The sequence below is a fragment of the Chinchilla lanigera genome, unplaced genomic scaffold (assembly GCF_000276665.1).
Source record: "Chinchilla lanigera isolate Chin_1 unplaced genomic scaffold, ChiLan1.0 scaffold00066, whole genome shotgun sequence".
Taxonomy (NCBI): domain Eukaryota; kingdom Metazoa; phylum Chordata; class Mammalia; order Rodentia; family Chinchillidae; genus Chinchilla; species Chinchilla lanigera.
In genome coordinates this window covers 4,851,657-4,870,918 of record NW_004955467.1, presented here as the reverse complement: position 1 = coordinate 4,870,918, position 19,262 = coordinate 4,851,657, and the positions used below count along the sequence as shown (strand labels likewise).

General features: G+C 37.7%; 1 long non-coding RNA gene across 2 annotated transcripts in view; it reads right to left on the bottom strand.

The window, feature by feature from the left end:
* LOC102025104 overlaps nucleotides 1-17,933 on the bottom strand; it is a 32,271-nt gene extending 14,338 nt beyond the window's left edge. For both annotated transcript variants that reach the window (XR_001236831.1, XR_263334.2), the window contains exon 1: nucleotides 17,793-17,933. This is a non-coding gene — a long non-coding RNA (uncharacterized LOC102025104). The remainder of the gene's footprint in view (nucleotides 1-17,792) is intronic.
* Between the last annotated feature and the right edge of the window lie 1,329 nt (nucleotides 17,934-19,262).

The window sequence follows — 19,262 nt, the reverse complement described above, 5'->3', positions numbered from 1 at the left end:
TATTCTCAACCAGCCATATTTCAAGTACTCAGAAGCCACAGGGTAGCCCTAGATAGGCTCTGGGCTTCTAAAATTCTCTTAACCCAATCAAACAAGCCAAACAAAATAAATCTAGGACTAATCTATCTCCCCCGGGACTGGAATCAACAGTATTCTAATTTCCCCGCAGTGCCTATTAATTCCTCGTTTGTATCACTTTTTTTCTACAAGAAAATTAGATGATGTGTTTTTTCTTGTAAGTCACCGAGTGACTTTATATTATCGATGCAATACGAATTTCCCTGATTTTCCAAGTTGTTTTGAGGATGATATTTAGTTCAAGAAGCTTTTTCCAGAATCCTCCCAAAGACGTAATTACATCCGAGGCTCTCTGGAAGGATCTGAACCAGCCCGGGAAGGCGAACGCCAGAACCTCCCCCGCAGTCCAAACAGTTTGTGGACTTTGTCTAAATAGTCTGGTATACTAACCACAACTGAGGAATTTATTAGAGCGTTAAAGTACTGTAACAAAAATGTTGTCATTCAAAGGCCTGCGGGAGGAGTGGAATATTTCTAAAGCCAGACACTGGGGCTCTGGCAAGAGGACAGGCGAAGTGTCAGGGTCACGGGATCAAAAGGTGACTGCAGGCATCTAATTGAGGAGCACAGCTCTGCTATCTGCGGTTTCCCTTCCAAAGGGCGGAATCTGGTGCAACTCCGAACAGCTTCACAACCAGCGCAGGGGCTGCAGGAAGAGTCCGGCTGGATTCCTGGAAGTTACAAATAATGGGGGTGGGGCTCTTGTCTGCATTTCTCCGGGCCTAGACTCTTCATTTTTAACTCCTTTTACCCGAAACAGGAGATTCTAACAAGGGCTGGAAATCTCCTAGTGCAATTCGAACTACACCTAAAACAGGTGCAGACGTTCAAATAATTAAGAAAAATAAAAAATAATGTTAAAAAGCACCTATATGAGGCTGGGAATGTAGCTCAGCGGCGCAGCACCGGCCTGGAAAGTGAGAGGCCCTGAGTTCGATTCCCGGTACAAAAAAAAAAAAAAAAAAAATGGTGCATATATGAAAAGAAATTTCACAAGATGCTAATTTACATGTGAAGAGATTACACAAATCCTCATATGTGATATTTGTGTCCAGTTCATTTCACTCAATGGTTTATACAAATAAGTCTCTTTAAGTGCTTTCAAGCCTTGGTTTAATTTCCTAGAGTGCTCGTATGTTTTCATCTTTATCTTTCTGATACTTAACTTTATGCACCGAGGTTGCAGGAAAATCAAGGCAAAGAGAAGACACAAAGTAAATTCTCTCATTTTACCCAGGAAAACTGCAGTGTCAATGAACGGGAAGTATTTGGTTAGCTAACGTTTATTGAGTACTTAATATGTGTGGGAATACTAGGAACCGAAAAAGATGGGAGATGGTGACTAATTGTACAGATTCCAGTTGTATCATTTACTAGTTGTGCCATTTTGAAGCAATTGTTATTTTTTTTATTTTAAAGAGAAAAAGAAAACAATAACAAAATAACAGCAATGAAGACTGAAAAACAAAACAATACAAAAACAATACAGGATTTCAAAATAAGAAGACAGGAATTAACAATGGTTGTTATATTACATATCGTTATCCCCAGTGCAGTTGCTCAGATTCCCAGATGCAAGAAAGCAAGATTGATCTAACAATTAAAGAGAATAACAAGAAATAAAAAACACATTAGAAACGATACAGAGCTTCATCAAACAAGATGGTAGGAATTCAGACATGGTTGTTGTATTGCATATTGTTGTCTTCAAACCAGTTGTTCTGATTACCAGATATAAGCATGCAAAATTGGTCAAGAGAAAAGAAAAAAGGAAAAAACAAACAAAAAACAATAATTTAAAGCTCAGTTTCCTCAATTTTATAAGGAAGAGAGTAAAAAGAAAGTGATAAAGGAAAAATATGTAGGCTACTAATAAATGCTTTCTTATAATTATTACTAAAGATGAATTATCACTTCAGTGTCAAGTACATCTTTTTGTTCTGTCAGTTTGGGTTGTTACAGGTCATATTGGCTTTAGGTATATAGCAACTATCAATTTTAAGAACTTTCTAATACTATTTTTCACTAAAACAAAAACAGGATTTGATAAGATTGACTTTATACAGCCAGGTTTTGGGTTATTTACAATTCCCAATTGATTTTTTAGTGTATGATTAATTGTGTCTTTTATCCCTATTAATTTGTTTCTCCAACTTTTTAAGAATTCTTTTTTTTTTTAAAGATAAAATTTGCACACCATACAATTTACCAAGTTAAAGGTTAGAACTTAATGGCATTTAATAAATTCACAATGCATTCAAGCATTATCATTGTAGATTTTATTTTTTATAATATTTTCATTCCCTTGAAAGGAAACCCTATACCATTTAGCTGTAACTTTCAAACCTCCATTGCCTGCCACCATCAAGAACCAGTAATCTGCTTTCCATCTTTATAAATTTGCCTAATTCTGCAAATTTCATATAAATGGATTCCTACCTCCTTTTTGACTGAGTTCTTTCACACTGCATATTTTCAAGTTTCAGGCATAGTTTTTCATGTGTCAGTTGTTGATCCTTTTTATGGTCAAGCAATATTCCATAAGGATACTATGTTATCCTTATGAATATACAACATTTGCTTAACCATTTATCAGTTGATGAACATGTAAATTGTTTGCCTCTTTGTGGTTATTATAAATAATGCTATTATAAACATTTATAAGCAAGATTTATGTGGACATATATTGTTAGTTCTCTTGGATAGGTATAAGAGCAGATAGGTGGGTCATAGGTTTAACCATTTGAGAAGCTGCCAGACTATTCCAAAGTGGGTGCACCATTTTTCATTCCCATAGGCAGAGTAAAAGGTTCAGTTTTCTTCATAGCCTAACAATGAATAATGTTTTTCTGATTCTAGCCATCTTAAGGGTATAGAGTTCACTCTGGTTTTGATTTTCACCTTAATAATGATGTGGAACATTTTTTTCCACATGCTTTTTGGCCATTTGTATATCTTTAAAGCAATATATATCCAAGTCCTTTGCTCATTTTAAAATTAGGTTATTTGTCTTTTGATTGAAGAGTTGTAGGAATTCTTTATATCGTCTAGATACATCCTTATCAGATAATATATTTACACACATTTTCCTCCTTTTTGAAGGTTATCTGTCACTTTCTTGATAATATCTTTGAATGAACAAAAGTTTTTCCCCAAATATTCACAAAGTTCAATTTATCTGTGTTTTGTTTTGCTGCTCATATGTGTTAGTCAGATCTCCCTCTCTGTAACAAAATACCTGAAGAAATCAGCTTAAACAGTAGAAAGTCATACTTGTTAGTATAATGGTGAGTATCCTCAACAGTCAAATGGGAGACTAGGGTTCTGTTCCACAATGGGGAGGAAGCTGCGCTTGCCAGGTGTAGTAGCACATGCCTGTAATCATTTGGGGTGGAGGCAGTAGGATCACCATGAGTTTGAGGCAAGCCTCAGCTGCATAGTGATGTTAAGGTCAGCCTTAACTGCACAGCAAGATCCTATCTCAAAAAAAAAAAAAAAAAAAGTAAAAGATTTATTTTGGCTCATAGTTTCAGAGGCTTCAGTCCATGGCCAACTGGCTGCATTGCACTTTGGTGTGTGTGAGACAGAAATGTCACAGAAGAAGGGCACAGCAGAGGAAAGCTGCTTACTGTGTGGCAGCTAAGATGGAGCAAGAGAAGGAAAGCGCCAGACAGGGAGGGCTGGGGACAAAAACTTTCTTTCACAGCCATGCCCTCAGCGACATGTTTCATCCAACTGGGCCCCACCTCCTAATAAACCCATTCAGCTGATGAATGCGTCAGTGGATTTAAGTCTACTTGATAACATTAGAGTCCTCATGTTCCAATCATTTCCTAAAGGCTCACCCAGCTGGCAACCAACCTTGCAACACAATGAGCCTTCTGGGGAACGCTTTGGATCCCAACTGCAACATCACTCACACACACACACACACACACACACACACACATATATATGAATCAATTGCAAAAATCACAAATATTTGCACTTGTACTCTCAGAGTTTTATAATCTTATCTGTTATGTTTAGTTCATTGTTCCACATTGAGTTAATTTTTGTGTATGATGTGAGGTAAATGTCTGAAGTCATTTCTTTGCTGTGCGGCTATTTTGACGTCCCTGCATCGTTATTGAAAAGCCTATTTTGACTCCTTAAAAGGCCTTCATATATTTGTTGGATAGCAACTGAAACAAAAGTATGAGTGTATTTCTGGACTCCAGTTCTTTACTATTCATCATTTGTTTCCATTTTCAGGAATTATATACCATATATAACTGTACTATTACTTTTATACAACTAGCAGCACAACAAGTTTGGTTCCACCACCACAAACGTGTGAATAATGCATGTGCCATAATGTTATAATGGCCACATCACTAAGCATTCAGAATTTTTCAGCTCTCCTGCAGTCCTATGAGGCCACCATCTTATACGTGATCCATCATTGACTGAAACACTGTTGAACAGTGCATGACTGTTTGATGGTTACAGATTTTGGCTTTTAAAACTCCACATTCTGGAATGTATGTAGTTTCTTTGAAATGAACGTCACGATCAGAATTCATAGGCATTTGTAAATGTAACAAGCCATGTGTTATTCTCTATGCATAACAAAGTTGTATCCCATGAAACCTCGTAGGGTAGATATTTAAAATCTTCTCTCTTTTTTTTTTTGCCTTTTTGAGACAAGGTCTCCCTATGCAATTCAGGCTGGCCTTGAGCTCACTTTGTAACTCAGGCTGGTCTCAAACTTGCAACAATCCTCCTGCCTCAGCCTCCCAAGTGCTGGGATTACAGGAGTGCACCACCACGCCTGGCTCTATTCTTTTACATTAATTTATTTTTCACTACCATCATATTTTGGAAAAGTTACATGTGGATATACAATTATGTGCAGTCTCTAGATATTCCCTTTTTTCTCATAACATAACTTTGATTTTGAAGATCTAACTATGTTGTATGTGGCTCCAGCTTAGGGATTTTCGTTGTTAACTCATATCATATTTTAATGACTCTCCTGTCAATGGAAATTTGGGCTATTCCTAGTTTGTACATTCTTCTAATGCATTCTTGCTCATGTCTCCCGAAGCGCATACACAAGAGCCTCTATAAATAGCTATGAGTCAAAATATTAAGTTAATTGCATTTGTGGTCAGAGAATGTGGATTTTATTACCCTGAGTCTTTAAAAGTTTTTCAGAATTGCTTTATGGCCTAGTAATTGATCAATTTCTGAAAATAAACCATGTGTGCTTCAGAAGAATGTACATTCTCTGGTTTTAGATGCTGAGGTCTATTTATGTCCATTACTTTAAACTCATAATCTGTGCTGTTCAACTCTAAATATCAATTTTTGTCTATTTGATTTATCAGTAATTGAGAGAGAAATGTGGCCATTTCTGATCCATTTTACTGTGTTCTGGTAGTTTGTTTATATTTCCTCAAAATAGGAGAGTCTGATTTTTTTCTTAATCTAACTTTTCAATTTCTTCTTTTTATTTAAAAGAGTAAAAGAAGGATAACATAGTAACAGGGGGATTTACCAAATTACAGACAAAGTGGTAGGACAATATCAATGGTTGTTATTTTACCTATTGGAGTCTTCAAGATTTCTCAGGAAAACAAATAGACAAATAATAGTGAGTTGCAGACAAAAGTGGTAGGAAATTATCAATAGTTGTTGTACTATACTTTGGTTTCTTCAAAGTGGTTTCTAGGGAAAACAAATAGAGCTATACATGAGTGATCAATTAAAAATCATGGACTATTCCCACTGGTTGTTGTTGAAAATACATAGTAATAAACATACATCCATTTACGAAATAGTATAGGAACAATACAAACATTACAGAGTTATGGACAGATTGGTAGGAAATCATCAATGGCTGATGTAATACATGTTAGTATCCTCAAAGTGGTTTCTCAAGAAAACAAAGATATGCAAGAATGATCTAACAAGTAGTTACAGCCTAAGGGTTGTAAAAAATAGCATATTGCCTCCTCACCAGTGACTCCTTTCACTGAGGTGTGACGGCTGGAAGGAAGGCCAGGATTGAAAAGAAGGACCCAGAAACTAGCACCATAACTTTTCAATTTCTATGTTTAGTCCATCAACGGTTTTTGTGATTATTGGTATATTTGAACTAGTTTCTTCCAGGTTACTTTCTTATTTCTATTTGTTCCACACTTTTTGATAAAATTTTTTCTTTATTTTAGTTATTATTTTATTGTACTTATTCTTTATTTTAACTTTTATGGAAATGCTTGTAATATTTACATGAAAAGACTACACAACACAAGACAAAATACATAACTCGATGGTATAGTCTCAAAGTAAGCACTTTTAAAATAACCAAAGAGAAAGAAAGGAAATCCCAGAAAGCTCAACATAACATCTATGAGTCATTTGCTCCTCCCAGTCCTGGAAGCAATCACTATTATGAGTTCTGTACACTGATTATTTTTGTAGAATCATACTATGTAAATTCTTTTGTATCTGACTTCTTCCATTCAAAATTATACTTATAAAGTTAATGTTACATCTTGTTCATTTTCTCAACATTATATATTACTTTGAAGGATATACCACAATTTGTGCATCTATTTTTTTTTTTTTTTTTGGTTTTTGGTTTGGTGTTTTGTGTGTGTGTTGAGGGGGAGGGTTGGTATAGAGAATTGAACTCAGGACCTTGTGATTTCCAGGCAGGTGCTATGCCACTGAGCTATATCCCTGGCCCTGAGTTTCGGTTTTTTGAGACAGAGTCTCACTATGTAATTTCAGATGGCCTTAAATTCACTATGTAGCCCAGGATGACCTCTGAACTGGTGGCAATCCTCCTGCCTTAGCCTCCCAAGTGCTAGTATTACTGGTTTTGTTAATCCCTATTACATACATTATTGTTGTATAGCAATAGGAGGTTTAGCACCTTACAGCACTCAATTATTATTTCATAATTCTGTAGGTTAAAAGTGTGGGAGATACTCTGGGAGGCTGAGGCAGGAGGAGTGCAAACTTGAGTTCAGCCTAGGTGACTTGTGACACCCTGTCTCAAATTTTTAAAAAGTCTGTGAAGGCTAAATAGACTTTGTTCAGGGCCCAAAGGCTAAAATCAAGGCGTTCATAGCTGGGTTCTTCTTTAGAGGCAGAGAGAGGGAATCTATCTGCTATGGCTTAGAGAAGTATATATCATGGTCCCACGTATCCAAGGACTGGTTCCCACAGTGGTGCTTCTGGGAGGTAGTGGGACTTTCCAGAGGTGGACGGAATCATGGGACGTTGGCCTCTTCCTCATTGTCTTTGCTTCCTACCCATGAAATGAGCAGTTCACTCCATCATAGCCTCCCTACCTTCTCTATCCAGCCCCAGCCTCCTCACCAGACACCTCACAGCAGTAGCTCTGCTTGAGCATGGGTTGAATGTCTGAAGTGATAAAAAAAAACTTTTCCTCTTGGTAAGTTAACTTCCTAAGGTATTTTGTTACAGTGCTAGAAAGCTGACAAACACCCCGCTTCTAAACCAGCTCACAGTGTTGGCTGAGTCCAGTTCTTTGTGGTGGTAGACCTGAGGCTCTTCTTTCTGCTTTCACTTGATGATGCTCACCAAGCTCACAGGCACCCTTTGGCGCATGGAGTCCTCACCTTTAAATCTCTTTGCATTCTTCTGCCATCCTTTCTTTGCCACCAAGGGCACATCTGATTATATTAGGCTCACCCTTTCAGCAATGAGCCATTGCATAATGCAGGCCACAGGGGTGGTACCACATTTACAGCCTCTGGGATTAGCCGTTAAATCCCGGGGGTGGGGCACTTTTAGAATTCTGGCATCCACAGACATAGTCTGGTGATGAGAATTCTTAATTTTATGGACGTATGTATTTTTTTTTTGAGAGAGGGAGAGGGTCTCACTATAGAGTACAGGCTGGCCCTGCACTTGCTTATGTAGCCCAGGCTGGCCTTGAACTCATCATGACCCTGCTGCCTTAGTCTCCCAAGTGCTGGGATTACAAACGTGTGCCACCACTCCTGGCAAATTCTTGATTTTAAAATAGGAAAGTTTATCATCATTTTCCATTATTCTCAGTGCAGTCTGCATCTTATTTGTGAAAACTTGTCACATGGTCTGAATATGTTTTTCTCTCTTATCTTCTAGAAGCTGAGAATTATTTTTTGTTGTTGTTTTTACATTTAGATCTAAAACTCATGTGTAATTTATTTGTCATTTTCCATTCCTTAATCTTTTCTTTGGGGTGTACAATAAGATGTATCCTAGATTTTCTTACTCTATAATTCATGTTTCTTAGTATGCATGGCATAGTACCCATCTTTCTATTTCTCTGCAGTATCCTTTTCAGTAACTTTTATCTGTTATTTAGTACAAATTTGAATTGGAAAGAGTTGAACAATATTTTTCATTTCTAGAAATTCTTATTTTTTTCCTTCACATCTGCAAGATCATTCCTGTTTGTGGTTTACAATTGTACATTACTCAAAAACTTAAAGTACTTTATTGTTGAGCTCTTGCTTACACACTCCTGTTTGTCACAGTATCTTTAATTTCTTTATGCACTTGAGATACTGATCTCCTGTATTTTATATTTATTAGTTCCAATTTTTGTAGTTTTTACGGATCTAAGTTTGCTGTGTGTTATTTCTGCTATCATTCATACTATTTTGACTTTTAGTATGTTTAATTACTCTGGTCTTTGCTCAGAAGGTTACTGCTTAACCTTAAATCCTGGGAGTTGTTCAGACCTTTGTTTTAGTTTAGATCTAAAATGTCCCTCCAAATTCTAGCACATGTGGAAGGTATTGGGTTATGGCAGCACGGTGCTCATTGCTGCTCTGTGCAGCTACATTCGGAAATCATGTTCTTCGAGCTACTCACTGCCCTGGTCCTTACTTTACACCAGTTCAGAACCGTTTCACTTTTTTCATGGCCTCCTTATTTCTTATAACACAACAAATACCTCAGAGACTGTGTCTACTCATAGTATTGTTTTTATGAAGTGTCTGTGTGTGTGTGTGTGTGTGTGTGTGTGTCCTTCGAAGCATGTAGCCAAGTGTATCTTATGCCCAAATTTAAAATTCCTACCATTTCTTTATTTACTACTTTTTCTGTAGTATTTACTAATTTTTCTTCTAGAATGTTTATTATTTACATATCAGGTATGTAACATCTGTCTTCCAAGTTTCTTCTTTTCTCATTCCTGATTTGAAATCATTTGGACATCTTTTGCAAGAATTTTCAAATTTGGGGCTGGGGATTTAGCTCAGTGGCAAAAGCGCCTGCCTGACATGCGCAAGGTCATAAGTTCAGTTCCCGGTACTGGAGAAAAACCAAAAACCAAAAAAAAAAAAAAAGAATTTTCAAATTCTAGGTCATTAAAATGCAATCTATGTTTTTTCACTTGTTATATGGAATTTTAAATTTGTAAATATTGTCTCTAGAGCCAGATGTTGCATTTTGTACTCTTTTCATTGCTTGAGAATTATCATTACATTTCACTGCAGAGTCTTAGACAATAATGCCCTTAATGGGAGGCAGTCATTGCCTTTCTATTTGACTGAAAAAGACCACAGTTGCATTGTCACATCTTCTTCCATTTCTACATCCTTGGAAAAGAAGCTGCAGCAACTTGAACAAGCTTTGAACCACAGACTTCAATCTTCTGGTCCTATTCCAAGCTCCAGCTAATATGAGCAGGGTGTATTTAGATACATTGTACTGCAAAGACTGACAAGTGGCAGACCTATAATAGTGGCCTATTGTTGCCAAGGTGAACTAACCAACAGTCTATCTCAGGAGGTTGAATAGCATCCTTAAGAAGTCTTTGAAGTTGCCAAAAGAGGTTGAAGAAGGGAAGTTATGAGTCAGAACTAAGATTGTAGAGGAAATGAAAAACCAAAAAGCGAAATAAAGTTGAGAGGGAACAGAGGATGCAGAGGACACAGTGCTCACCACTCCAGGTAGATCCTAATTATCTCCATTTAGTGAGTCTTTAAGGGATGTGATTGTTTGATACTGAGCAGATTTTATTAGAACCTCTTATCCTGCAGCTGGGCAGTTGGCAGAATATCATTACCATAAAACTCACGCAGGTATAGATGCCTGATACCTAATATTGCAAGTGGACAGGATCACCAGACCATTTCTCATTTCAATATTGATATCTACAAACTAGAGGGGAAAGGGTAAATTTGCTGACTGTTTTCCAGTGACCATATGTACTTCCCCCAGCTTATCCCAAATCCTGGTTCTCTTGATCAACTATAGATGCTGCTTTGGTGGAGGAACTGTAGACCAGTCACATCATCCCAGTCTCCTGGTGTCAGTGCTCCTAAGCAATCCTTTCTCATTTGAGTGTAGGCAGGACCTGTGACTTGCTTCTAATCACTGTGGCAAAAATAATGATGTCACACCCTGACATGGAAGAGGCAACAGGATGGCATGTTCATGAGTACATGCATTTATGTAAGACTTCCTTCTGACGGAATTAAACCAAAGGCTCTCTTTGGAGGCCTCATGAAGTAGTAGCCAAATTGGAGAAGGCTGATTGGTAAGAAATGGTGGGTGGGCTTCAGTCCACTTCTAGGACGTCCAGCAACTTTCAGTCAAAAAATATCAAAATTTCATGGCCTTCAGTCATACAACCATGAGAGATTAATTCTGCCAACATTCCAGATAAGCTTCGAAGTGGATTCTTTTCTAGTTGAGGCAATGAATTAAAATGCGGCCTGACCAGCCTTTTGACATAGCCCTGTGACTCTGAACAAAGTTCCTAGCTGGGCTGTGTCCAGTTTCCTAAACTGTGAAATAAATATGTGCTGTTTTGAGCGACCAAACTAATGGTATGCAACAACAGAAAACCCATGAATTCTCAAAGCAAGCATGATAAATTACAGAGCTAGAAGGTTAGCTCTGCCCCTTACCCTAACCCTTCCAGTATAATGCTGTACTAGCAGGGTGATGCCGTGTGTCCTCTTTCCCCCTATAAGGGGGACATACCCTACCTCAGGTATTTTTAGAATTCAAGTGTGTCACCAGGAAACTGTCAGGCTGCGACGAACAATGTTTATTCACCAGGGTAAACTGGTTGTGGAATGTATTGAACTGTTCTTGAACAGAATTTTAGTAGTTTTAAAATGTGTGTAGTACATTGTCTTGCCCTACACTCATAATAATCCATGAGATGTGTAAGCAAGTTCTTCCTCGCAAAGGGTGTGATATGAAACCGAGAGGCTGAACGGCTTGTCCAAATCTACCAGCCAGCATGGAGAAGAACCAGGGGCAGATTTAAGTCTTCTGAAACCAAAACTGAGTTTTTCCTCTGCATGAAAACTGCCTGACATAGAGAAGGCATTATCTACACTCTCAAAATGGAATTTACAATGGCAATATGGTTTTAGAAATTTTTAAAAAGTAGAATAGAATTAGAAAATTGGTATCAGCACTTCCTCTAAAATTGTGGTGGTCATCTTGTGCATAGCTAGGGTAGTAGAATCTCTATTATCATTAAGAACACTTTTTTTTGGTACCAGGAATCGAACGCAGGACCTTGCGCTCGCCAGGCAGTCACTTGCGCAACTGAGCTATATCCCCAGCCCTAAACATCATTAAGGACAGTTATATGAAGTCCTGTGCATGTGTGTCTTGATCAAACATTGATTCATCCTGGATAGTGCAAATTTGATTCATCCTAGGTAGTACCACCAAAGGAAAACGTCAAATATGGAAGTTATTTGTATTTAGAAATTGGAAGTCAATTCTAAATCTAATAACCAAATTTAGTAGTGTAGCTGGATACAAAGTCAACACTCAAAAATCAATAGCATTCCTGTACACAAGTAACAAACTCATTGAGAGAGAAATTAGGGAAACCACACCCTTCACAATGGTAGCCAAAAAAACTGAAATACTTAGGAATCAATACAACAAAGGAAGTAAAAGATCTATACATTGAAAATTATAGTACTCTGAAAAAGAAGACGGAAGAGGATTTCAGAAAATGGAAAGATATTCCTTGCTCATGAGTAGAAAGAACCATAGTGAAAATGACCATACTCCCAAAAATATTACACAGATTTAGTGCAATCCTGATAAAAATATCATTTGCATACCTGACAGAACTAGAAAAAACATTCTTAAAGTTCATTTAGACCAAGAAGAGACTTAGAATAGCAAAAGCAACACTGGGCAATAAAGGCAAGCGCAGAAAGCATCACAGTCCCTGCCTTGAAATCATACTATGAAGCTACTGTGATAAGATCAGCATGTACTGGCTAAAAAACAGACCTGAGGATCAGTGGAACAGATTAGAAGACCCAGACACAACTACAAACATATTTAGCCATCTTATCTTTCACAAAGGGGCCAAACATGTTCACTGGAAGAAAGATAGCCTCTTTAATAAATGATGCTGGGAAAACTGGCTCTCCACATGCTGAAGACTAAAACTAGACCTATGTGTTTCACCATGCACTAAACTAAAGTTAAAATGGATCGAAGAGGGGCTGGGGATTTAGCTCAGCGGCAAAAGCGCCTGCCTGGCAAGCGCAAGGTCGTGAGTTCGGTTCCTGGTACCAGAGAAAAACCAAAAAAAAAAAAAAAAAAATGGATCGAAGATCTAAATATTAAAACAGAAACACTAAATTTACTTGAAGAGAAAGTAGATAGAAATCTTGAAGACATAGCTATAGGCAGAAACTTCATGAACAAAACATTAATGGCACCAGAAATACTTCAAAGAATCAACAACTGGGATCTCATTTTATTAAAAAGCTTTTTCACAAAAGAAATCACCAATAGAATGAAAAGACAACCCACAGGATGGGAAAAAATTTAGCCTACTGTTCCTCAGACCAAGGGTTTATATCTAGAACATATAAAGAATTAAAAATAATCAGAACCCCCAAATTAAAAGACCTAATCCAAAAATGGGCATCTGAGATGAATACACACATCTCAGCTGAAGAAATACAGATAGCTAATAAATATATGAGGAAGTGTTCAACACCATTGGTCATTAGAGAGATGCAAATTAAAACAACAGTGAGATTCCATCTCACTCCAGAAAGAATGGCATCATCAAGAAATCAACCAATAACAAATGCTGGTGAGGCTGTGGAGAAAAAGGAATCTTTCTCCACTGCTGGTGGGAAGGTAGATGGGTGCAATCAACCACTATGGAAATCCATGTGGAGATTCCTCAAAAAACCATTATTTGAGGTCCCTTTCCACCTAGTTATTGCCCTTGTGGGTATTTTCCCCCCAAAATTAAAAACTTCATACCACAGTGATATGTGTGCACTCTTGATTATAGCAGCACAATTTATAATAGCTAAATCTTGGAAACAACCTAAACATCCATCAAACAAGGAATATGCAAAAAAAAAGTGCTCTTTTTATACAGCAGAGTACTACTCAGCTATAAAGAAGGATAAACTCGAGAATTTTATAGGTAAATGGATGCAACTAGAGACCATACTCATAAGTGAAATGAATCAGACTCACATGTGTAAATACTGTATTGTCTCCCTAGTGTAAGAAGCTGAAAGAATAAATAAAATCCAAAATGTAGAATGGGTGTTGGGGAATAGGAAGAAACTATTCAAAAGGAAAGAGAAACTGGGATGGGGGAAGGAGAAAAGAAGGAAGGAAAAAAGAAAAAATATATATATGCAAAATAGTTAAGATAGTTACACTACTAGTTTTTACTAGTTCATTGAAAAAAAGGTCTGTGCTTATATTGTTTGATCAATTTTTCATAACTAGATTTTGTAATCTGAACGACAATATACAATGCATTAGCTATTGTTACTCTTCTACTATCTCATTTTGAAATTTTGTATCATTGTTTTTACTGTTTTTTCTCTTAAAATTTAAAAAAAAACAGAAGTTGGGAGCCAAGCTGTCTAAGTCACAAATTCACTATAAGCATAGGAATAGAGTCATGAAATTTTATTTCTCTGTAGGAAGAGACTCCTATCCTGTGATATTTTGAAATAAAGCTTGTGAAGCTTAAAGACTTGAAAGTTTGGTCTAAGAATAAGTATCACAAAATTTGCTTTGTTCCTGGAAAAGTGATTTTGTGAGTTTCTGGATTCAATCCCCAGTACCACCAGAAAAAAAGAACAAAGATAAAACCTTGAAGTGGATAAATGCTCTAGGGATTCTCTTTATTCTGCATGTTAGGGACACTCAGAATATTCATGTACACTTCAGAGTTGTCAGTTTCTAAGAAATATTTTGCTTGGATCTATCATTAGGTTTGGAAGAATTTAAAATTAGCAATATGGATTCTTCTAATCCAAGATCACAGCTATCTAGTTACTTAGGTTATATTTAATATTGTTCAATGTTTTGTAGCTCTCCAGGTAGAAATCTGACACATTCTCAATTAAATTTATCTCTTTCACATTTAGGAAAAGATTTAGATAATATTTTAATATTTTGCTTTCACCTAAAATAGTTATTAATTTACAGAAAACTTGCAAAGACGATACAGAGTTTCTTTATGCCCCTCACCCGGTTTTCTTCATAGTCAGTGTCTCACCTTCTCTTTGGTACATTTATCACAAACAAGAAAGCAACATCAGTTCATTATCACAAGGTAAATTTCACGTGTGTGCAGGTTTCACTAATGGGGATGTTTGTTTTACTTTGTTTGGATGGTTGTTTGATTTTTTGGTTCTGGTTTTTCATTTCTCCTAGTAATGCTTTCTTTCTGCTCTGGGTCACACTCAGCATTTAGTCATGGTGTCTTCTGACGTTCCTCTCTCTCAACATTGTCAGTCTTATTTTCTGTTTTTTGTATCACCTTGACAGCTTAGGGAGCACTGGTTAGTTATTTTGCAGAATTCCCCTCAATGTTCTCATAGGCCTAGAGAGACAGACAGACAGACAGACAGACAGAGAGACAGGAACACAGACAGAGAGAGAGACAGACAGAGAGACAGAGAGACAGACAGAGAGACAGAGAAACAGAGAGAATGTGAAGAATATAGACTCAGTCTGCTGTGGTGGTCAGAGAATGGCTGTCAAGGGCTGCAAAGCTGCTGTCCTGCTGGGTCTCAGTGGCTGTCTGTACCTCCCAGTGTGAGTGTATCATATTCTGAGAATTATTCCAGCATCTAAAAATGCAAACCTTTTGTCCACCATGTGCACCAAGTGCAGGCCAACCCATCTCATTAGGGGTTCAATAAAAGTCACCGAGGTTATTTGCAATCCTGGAAGAAGCAGGCAGTGCTATTCCTACAAGAAGATGTATTAGTATTTTATGGGAGGTATAAGAGCTTTTTAAAAGATGATTTTGTCTATATGGGATTTTTGTTCACTTGCTGATTTTATACTGTACTCCTCACTTAAAACACAACTCTAGCATTTGCCACACAGAAAGACAGGCACTGTCTGCAGAAGCAACTAAATCTGGAAACAAAGGAGGCTGAGTGGTACATGAACACTTCTTCAGGGACCGGGCGTAAGAACATTCTCTCAGTTAAACTCAGTACAGTAATCCACTTTTATCCACAGGGAATATGTTCCAAGGCCTTCAGTGGATATCTGAAACCTCGGATAGTACCAAACCCAATAAACACTGTATTTTTTATTAGGCACAATAAGAAATTAGCAAAAATAAAATAGAAAAATCATACTAATGTACTGTAATAAAAGTTATGTGAATATGGTATGTCTCCTTCTTGCTCAAAAAAGTGTGACTTGAACATAGGACAGTGATATTACAACAGCCCATCTGATAACCAAGACAGCAGCTAAATGACTAGCCAGGGAGTAGCATACATAGCATGGATACACTGAATAAAGGGGTGAGTCAAGTTCTGAATCAAGAGGGACAGAATGGCACAAAATTTCATCATGCTATTCAAGATGACATACAGTTTAAAAGTTATAAAATTTTTCTTTCTGAAATTTTCCATTTAGTATTTTTGGATTTGGTTGACTGTGGGTAACTGAAACTGCAAAAAGCAAAGCTGCAGATAGCAAGGGTAATGCTATAATGTAGTACGCGTGATTTATTTTCATGTTTGCAAATATTGCCAAAGTCATGATTAAAACCAAAGACACTCTTAGATTTTCATGTCATAATAGAAAAGCAGTGGGCTAGAAGTCAGGAGATGTAAGTGCAACTCCCAGCCTTGAAGCTAATTAAGAGATGACCTTGTCACTGACTTAACATGATCATACCCTATCTGTAAAATAAAGATAAAATTGAAAATGCTCTGTTTTATTCTCATTGGAATATAGGAGGATTAAATAAATTAATAGACTTTGGAAAAGTAACAAGTGTTAAACATATATATATATAGATATAAAATAGTACAGTTAAATACATATATATTGTATATTACTGTACTATATATACAATTGCTGGCTGCACAGACTGGCAGCAAAGTACAACAGAGAAAAGCATTGGGATTATTAGGCCCATAACCTGAGTTGTAGACAAATCAGTACCTCTTACTAACACTGTTATTTTTGCCACTTCTCTCACACTAACTGAACAGTTACTCTTTGGGCACTGACGTGGTCCGCTTTTCTGTAACATTCCATCTGACTTCTTGCCTGTTCTTTTCTCACTTCTGGAGGAATCTGGCCCCAAAGATCGATTTGTTTTGTTTCCTCTTGTCTTGGACATCTTTGCATGGGTTTTGCCCACTATTCTACCCTGAGAGGAGTCTCACACCAGGCCCCAAGTGCTAATCGTTCTCCTTGGGCCTCTCTGCTCCACACCCCTCCTCCTGGACCCATCCTCACCAGCCCACTTCTTAGGTCTTGCCAATAGGTGGCGTTAGAGAAAGGATTCCTGCTTTTCCAAGTCAGGGTTTCTTTGGACATAGATGCAAACTTTTCCCAGCATTTCCAGAACCTTCTATGCCCCTTGAGTGGTCCGCACTAGTAGCTAAGTCTCTTCACCAGAGATATTATCACCTCTTCCTCAGTATCCCTCCCTCAGTGGTCTAACACTTGAGTCATTCGTTCCTACGTCAAACCTTACTCATTTGAAATTCCTGTGTCTTCTGTTTTCCAGACTATATCCTGCCTAATTAAAACTGGTTAAAATGTGAGCTATTGTCCCAAATCTGGGGGCATCTTATTCTTCAAAAGGTAGCTCATTCAGCACTTCACAAGATTCTATATTTTGAGGAGTGCATTTTGTGAATATTATTACAATGGTAACAATAGTCAAGGTCTGCTGTGTTGATCTACACCACACCGCACCACAGGATGAGCACACTGACCGCTTCCACAGGGAAGGATGTGAATGGAAGATGGCTATGGTATGATTCTGAGACAGAGTTGTTTTTTTCATTTAATAGGCCCCCTTCAGTCACTTTCATGAATAAGATCGTATACTATTAAGTAGTACCATATATAGTAAATGGGTATTGCCAAAACACGGCAGAATATAAGAAAATAGATTAGTACATACATGCACGTATGTGAACACATATCATTCTGAAATTCTTTGCTCCATCGTTTTTTCTGTTCCAGCAATTACATATATTTGGCTTTTTTTCTTAACATACATAAAATCAACAAATAAACAAAAGCAATTAGAAAACAACAATCACCCCCAAACAGGAGTATTTCTAACTCTAGAAACTCCATTCTTTAGAGTGCTGGGGCAGTGGGACTCCAAGTTGTCACCATGAGGTTTGAAAACAAGACTCGACAGAATTAGTGACTTGCCTGTTTACCTGGGCAGCAAGTGGCAGCTGGGCAGAGCTGACTTTCCATCACTGTGCATTCACCGTCTCCCTGAAGCCTGTGCCCTGCTTCACAGGCCGCCAGCGTGCACCTCCTTGAAAGAATGCAGCTGCCCCTTACAACCTGAAACAGGGCACTCAGCCTCTGCTTTAGTAAGTTAGGACTCTGTGAGTTTTACTTTCCCCTCCCCTGAAGAAGAAAGTTATTTTCAAACCTCCATCTGTTTTGTGTTTAACGTGCAGAAAGGTTGCACATTTTCAGGGACCTTGTTCATAAGCAGTAGATTGTACAACAGTTTATTACACAAGTGGAGGTTTTTATTGCTGGCCTTTGTTGGGCTGCCAACTGGGAGAGAGAACATAACGTGCTCAGCGGTCCCTATCAGGAGAAATGAGAAAGCATTAAATACCAGTCAAATCGTCAAGCATTGAAAAGCTGGTAATCAAATCCAGAAATGCCTGGAGCTCAGCTGGTGAAAATGATTTTTCTTATTAATATTATTTTTACTTTCATAATTGTTTCACAAGTCATTTAGGTCACAGGCGGGGTCCCCCAAACAGTATGTGAAAAGTATATCAAAGGGGCTGGGGATTTAGCTCAGCGGCAAAAAGTGCCTGCCTGGCAAGCGCAAGGTCGTGAGTTCGGTTCCCGATACCGGAGAAAAACAAACAAACAAAAAAGTATATCAAAGACCAAATAAACGTTTGATCAAGAAAGACCCAAGTCCACCTCAAAATCCTGATCAATGCAGGACATCAAACTGTAATTCTATGAAGAGCTTTACATATGTGTGTGTGTGTGTGTGTGTGTGTGTATTTTACACCATATTATTGAGGCCATCAGCTATGCAAATACATGTTCAAGACATGGTAAACCTTTTACTTTGCTCTGACCTATATCTCCTATACTCCTAAGCGGGAATATATTTTACTACTGCCTCATCCCCCAATTAGAAAACATCCTCAAGAAATCCTAGAGAAAACTGTACCAGAACAATTCCCACTGTAAAGACCAGGGCCAATGGTGATAGTTCACTCTGGCATCTTCATTTCCATTTTCCAAAAAGACCATCACATGAAAGCTACTGGAAACCCAGAAACATCCAATAACTAAATATTTCTCAACCAAGACTCTACACCAGATTAAATTAAATTCTCGGATTGGAGAAGGATATTGGAATGTTTTCAAGGTAATTCTTATCATTGACTCGGGCTGAGAGTCTCAGATCTAAACCAACTGTCTAATTTTACTGGTGGAGGACATTGAACCTGGAGAAGTCACTGCTCACAGTACATTATTTTTTTTCTTAAGGAAGTATTTTCACCCTGGTATTCTGCAACTTTGCAACTTCATGTCCCCAATATCTTAACCCTTGATTTACAAACGCAGCACTTTGGAACCTAACTCGGTTTTCTCCTTGCCTACTATATTCACAAATAGACAAGATGCAAATTGTTTCA